This window comes from Camelus bactrianus, chromosome 1 (genome assembly GCF_048773025.1).
Source record: "Camelus bactrianus isolate YW-2024 breed Bactrian camel chromosome 1, ASM4877302v1, whole genome shotgun sequence".
Lineage (NCBI taxonomy): Eukaryota > Metazoa > Chordata > Mammalia > Artiodactyla > Camelidae > Camelus > Camelus bactrianus.
The window spans coordinates 50,713,296-50,719,295 of NC_133539.1; the positions used below are offsets into that span (position 1 = coordinate 50,713,296).

The 6,000-nt window shown below is 43.8% G+C and overlaps 1 long non-coding RNA gene across 1 annotated transcript in view; it reads left to right on the top strand.

The window, feature by feature from the left end:
* LOC123613077 (uncharacterized) overlaps positions 1 to 3,824 on the top strand; it is an 88,312-nt gene extending 84,488 nt beyond the window's left edge. The window contains exon 4 of the long non-coding RNA XR_006720404.2: positions 2,247 to 3,824. This is a non-coding gene — a long non-coding RNA (uncharacterized LOC123613077). The remainder of the gene's footprint in view (positions 1 to 2,246) is intronic.
* The last annotated feature ends 2,176 nt before the right edge of the window (positions 3,825 to 6,000 follow it).

Genomic DNA, 6,000 nt, shown 5'->3' on the forward strand with positions numbered 1-6,000 from the left:
CAAATTCCTTTGATTTTTATTTCTTTGATAAAGCCTTTATTTCTCCTTCACTTTTGAAAGACAGTTTCAGAGTGGTGAGAAATAACTCACAGAATTCTGGTCTGTGAGTTATTTCTCTCAACACTTGAAATATTTCACTCCACTCTCTTCTTGATTACACTGTTTGTGAGAAATCAGATGTAATTCTTATTTTTGCTTCTATAGAGGTAATGTGTGTTTTTTCCCTCTGGCTTCTTTATCTTTATTTTTCTGCAGTTTGAATATGGTGTAGTGTTTTGTTATTTAATTTGCTTGGTGTTCTCTTAGCTTCCTGGGTCTGTCGTTTGGTGTCTGTCTTTCATCTGGGGAAATTCTTAGTCATTATTACTTCAAGTATTTCTTCTGTCCTTCGTCTCTTTCTTCTCCTTCTGGCATTCCCGTTAAGTGTGTGGTACACCTTCTGTAGTTAGCCCCCTATTTTTGGATACTCCATCCTTTGTTTTTGCAGCCTTTTTTCCTCTTTGCTTTTCAGTTTTGGAAGTTTCTATTGATGTACGCTCAAGCACAGAAGCTCTTTCCTTAGTCATGTCCAGTCTACTGATGAGACCATCAAAGGCAGTTTTTCATTCCTTTTATAGCATTTTCAATCTCTGGCATTGCTTTTTGATTCTTTCTTAGAATGTCCATCTCTGATTAGATTACCCAGCTGTTCTTGCATGTTGTCTACTTTATCCATTAGAGCCCTTAGCATATTAATCATAATTGTTTTAAATTCATGGTCTGACCATTCCAACATCCCTGCCAGTATCTGAGTCTGGTTCTGACACTTGCTCTGTCTCTTCAAATTGTGTTTTTTGCCTTTTAGTATGTCTTGTAATTTTTTGTTGAAAAATAGATACGATGTACTGGGTAAAAGAAACTGCAATAAGTAGGCCTTTAATAATGTAGTGGTTAGGTGAGAGAGGGAGGGAAGTGTTCTGTAGTCTTACAATTAGCTCTCAGTCTTCTGGTGAACCTGTGCCCCCAGAAATTCACTAGTGCTGCTTTTTTCCTCCCTTTGGTGGAACAGGATGGGTAGAGGGGGCTGGGCTTTTGTATTTCCCTTCCTTCATGTGGGAGTCTGGAGGGGTATATTTTCTTTCCTCCATGTATGTTAGGCTCTGATAATACCAGTAGGTTAGGCCCTGGCCAAAAAAAAAGGTTTCTCCTGAGGGCAGGCTTTAATAAAAAGAACAGAATGTGTGGATGTATTTCAAAATATGTCCCCCTGCCTAAAGCACAAAGAGATTATTCTCTGGTCCTTACTGTGAGCACCTGGTACAGCTTCTGGAGTTAAAAGTCACAAAAGACAAAAGTGTGAGGGTTACTTTCCTCCATGCCCACCCCCCACCATGACTGGCATCCCCCTGGAGTTTTTATCTCTCAGGCTCGTGCACCCTGAGCTTCCAGCATTCATCTGGTACAGCTCAGGTTTTCCTGCTCTGGTAATGGTTCCCTCAGAAGTTGCTGCTCCTGGGTTCCTATCCAGTAAGCTGTGATTCTCCATATCAGTTTGTCTGTGTCTCCAATTTGGGGGCAGCAGTTTGCTCTGTGATCTTACTTCTCTGATTGATCTAAGAAGAGTTGTTGATTTCTCAGTTTGTTTAGCTTTTCACTTGTTGTTCGGACCGAGCAATGGCTTCTGAGCGTCTTACATGCTGGACAGGAAACCAGAAGTCCTTGTGTCAGCCTTTTTACATCAGTATAGTGGTAATAATCAGTTCATCCTGGCAAAACACCTTTTAGACAAATCAGCATGACTCGGAGGTGATGGTTAAAACCCAGCTGGCACAGAGATGTTTAGCAGGTTACCAAGGCCACACAGCAGGCTAGAAGCTGAGCAGGGATTAGAGATCTGGAGAGCCTGACTCCCAGCCCTGTGTGCAGACTCCACCACCTGTAAACAAACTAGCTAAGAGCCAAACCAGATAAATGTGCCTGAAGTAAGTCACTTGTGGCTGCCAAACTTTGTCTGTTTGCACCATCAGTAAGCTGAGGATCCAAAAGTCAGGGCCTTTTGCGCACATATCACAAGAACCCATCTCTGAGGGGCTATGCTCCAAGGAACAGGGGACTGACCACCTTTGGGATCAACACAGTGATTATACATTGCATTTGTATGGTTCTCCTCAGCTTTTGAAACACCTTTTTAAGTGATTTATCTCCTATGTTCCTCCCAACCATACTAGAAGACTGTGAAATATATTATTATTATTTTTTTTTTAAAGTTGGTGAGCCAAGAAGGCTAACAATCCAGTGCTGGGAGCTGAAACTGCCCTAATGAGTATGAAGAAATGAGCAGAAGGCCTGGTCTCCAGGTGAACACAGGAGGTGATCCCTGAGGTCAGATCTGAGGAGGACAGACAGCGTTGCCCTGGCGGGGACAAGGAGGAGAAACAGGTGGGTGAGGGAACCGTGCACCTATTGATTATCAGTATTAGCGTCGCCATTTGGAAACTTCCTGGGAGACACGGAGTATTAGGGGTATGATGTGCTTGGCCATGACTGGGGCATTGAAAAGTCCTCCCGAACCTGAATGATCCATCTTCCCGTTTCTTCCTGTCTCAGTCTTCTGCCTCTTTCACTATTACAATTAACCTCCACACGGGGCCCCTGTCCTCACCCTCCCAGTCATCTCTGGCCTCCCGCCCTCAGTCTCTTCCAGTTCTCTTAAGTTCATCAGCGGCTAGGATGCTACCTCTTGGGTCTCTCTGCTCACTTACCCCCAAGTCCTTGCCCTGAGCTAGTACCACACACCTAACTAACCTTCACTGCAGTGGTCATCCAACAACATACCTCAGGAGTTACAGAAGTGTTATAGAAATTAAGCTAGGGCTATGGACAACAGTGGTAAAAAATAGAAATAGAATTATGTCATTTTGTTAGTATACAAGTTACTGTCCCCTCCTTCCTGGGCACATGGCTAGACTACATTTCCCAGTCTTCCTTGCAGTTAAATAGAGACATGTAACTAAATTCTTTCCAATGCCATGGGTGGAAGTGTTGTATACCCTTTACAGGCCTGGCCCGTAAAAATTCTTCTCTGCTCTTCCACGCTCTTCCTGTGGGCTGGATGATGTAGCACTAAGGGCTGGCAGAGTCACAAGGTCTAAGAAGCCTGGGTTCCTTAACCACCTTATGGAAAAGAGCTGTGCTCCAGCCAGAAGCACCCGCCTTGAACAGTTATATGAGATACAAACTTCTATTGTGTTCGAGCCTTTATACATTCGGGGTGTATTTGTAGCAGTAGTTCAGCCTACTTTAACTAATAAATCCATCAAATGAATGAAAGCAGGGAGGACCATCATCACTCAGCTCTTACCTGACTCCAGAGAAGCCCATAATTGAAAAGGAAAAAATATCTGCCTAATAACAAGGGGGAAAAGCCATAGGTAAACATGAATTATGTTTGTATAAAATAGGATGGGGATACTTTGGGTGATGAAGGTTCTTGTAGCAAAGAACTTTTGGGGTTTTTAATAGCTAAACAGTCTCAGTGTGAGCTACTGTTACCCAGTGGATGAGAAAAGAATTCCTTGAAGACAGGTTCTTTGTTAATGGATGAGCCGGCCACATACCAGGTAAATAATAAATACTTAACTGCAGTCAAATCAAGATCAAGGGAGGGAAGAGCCTCAACACCAGCACATTTCTAGAACTGGAACATAGCCAGTCTTGAGGGCCAAACGTTAAAAGAGATATTGACAAAGTCAAACATTCAGATACATTTCAAGGGTAGTAATCACACGTAGTAAAGTCTAAAACCGTGTCAGATGAGAAGCATCAAGGGAATGTAAATGTCTAACCTAGAGGAGTGTATTTGCCTGTGTGTGGGGGGTGGGGGGGTGGGGAGGGAAGTAGAGGAGTGGTGAGAACCACAACTGCCTTTCAGTAATTTGAAGGGTTGTCATGGAGAAGAGGAACTCTATTCCACATCCCTTAAAATGTAAAACTGGGACTGAACTTCTGTTTTATATAAAAAGAGCTTTCCAACAAGTACAGCTGTTGGACAATGGAACAGGCTGCCTTGGAAAGAACTAAACTTCCCCTCAGAGGAAGTATTTCATCCAAAGCTGGCTGCTGCCAATTGAGGTTGTTGTAGAAGGTTATCCAGCACTGGATGGTAGACGAGAAAATGGAAGTCCCTTCCGAAGCTTTCGGGACCCTATGAGAGATAGTCCTTATTGAAGCTTGCATTAATAAGACATTCAGGAGATGCTCTGTTTGGGGATCACCTGTAGCTTCCAGTAGTCTCTGTGCCAACTCTGTCTTTCCCACGAGGGTGACTATTTGGCTGGTTGCAAGAGGAAGGGACAAGGAGGTCTGGGAGAAAGGAAGCCAAATGCTAAGTCATAGAATCCATAATCTTGGTGTTTTATTCAAAGTCTAGTTTTGGGAAACGGAGAGCAACAGATAGAGAGAGACAAAGTCTTTAGCCCCTCAATATGTCCACTACCAAATTACACCACTTTAGTGGAGCATTTAGTCCAGAATACCTCCTGGAGAGATGTAACCAATTATTACCCACATCTTACTGGTCTGAAGAGATCAGTACCCGGGGAGTAGGAGGAAAGGCTAACTTCCCCTTGTAGGTTTCTTATGGTGATCAGCACAGTTAGAGACAAAGGATGAAAGCCCAAAGAGGTTAGTATGAGGGCTGGGGGTGTCCAGGGTGTTGGGGAACTGCGGGGGTGGGAGGAGTTTTGCCTGCTCTGCAGTTTAGCCTGGGGCTTTGGTGTATCTCTGAGAACTTTCTCTGGGCTGATAACACTGTTTAACAACAGCCAAGTTGGAATGTCAGGACTTGTTTATAAACTGCAAACACCTTACTACGGCTCAGCTCAGTCTTCCCCATCTCAGTCCATCAGCCTGGTCTTTTTGGGTTCAAGCCTGGATCTGCTCATTCCTCCCTCTGGGATAAAGAAGGGAGAAGGAAAAGAAGGATGCTGTCTGTGCTAAATATCTTTCCTATGAGGGAAGAGCACCTCGGTGATCCATTCTTGTAAAAGTCCCCCAGCCCCACAATTCTCTCTTCCATGTCCAGTATGATTACTTGACATCTTCTCTGTTGGGAGTATTACAGAACCCATTCACACTGGCTGGCTCTTAAACACTCAGAAACCTAGCGCAGAATACTAGATGGTACAGAAACCTCAGAAGGAGGACAAAATAGGCACTACAAGCTGTTGGAAGGGAAATTATGGCAAACTGCATAGGCAAGGAAAACTTCACAGAGGAACAGGAAATGAACTTGAGTCTTGAAGAATGAGCAGGACTCAGTTATGCAAAGAGAAGTGCAGGAATTTCAGGTTGGAGAGACTGCACAAGGAGAAGAGAATGTAAGAATATGTTAGGAGCCAGTGTGTGGAAGGGTCAGACCGGGAGGATCTATGGCGGGAACTCAGTGTTTGGTGCAACACTTCTCACAACCTTCAGCTTCCCCGCACCATTCCACCTCCATCCGTGATTGTTTGGGAGTCTCTAGATAGGAGTGAGCATTCTATGGTTCAGGCTGGTAGATCAGGGAATGTTTAGGAAAAGGTTTATCTGCAAATAATCTGGCAAAACCTCCATGAAATTTTCAAATCAAATGAAGAAATGTTGACTGGCTAGAGGTGTGGTTAAATACACTAAGAGCTGATTCAATCACTGAGCCAAATTATACTTGTCTCTTACCCCCAAATCTGCCACTGCTCATGTTTTCCTTATCACTATCATTGGCCGTTCACCCAGTGGAAATGGTAGTGGATCCTTAAAAAAGTCACCTCACACCCAGATCAGTGTACCCCTGGAGTTTCCCACAATCTGAGTTGTCACAGTGGAGGTACTTAATCGCTTTAAAGGCAGTCAGCTTTCTCTAGGACCTAAATGTAGGCCATGAAAAACCATGTCCCACATAGTATGTGGGACCCGTATGTTTTCCAGTTCTAGAGTAGTGAGGACCTCTTATTCAAATTGACATCTGGGTATGCTAGACTGCCT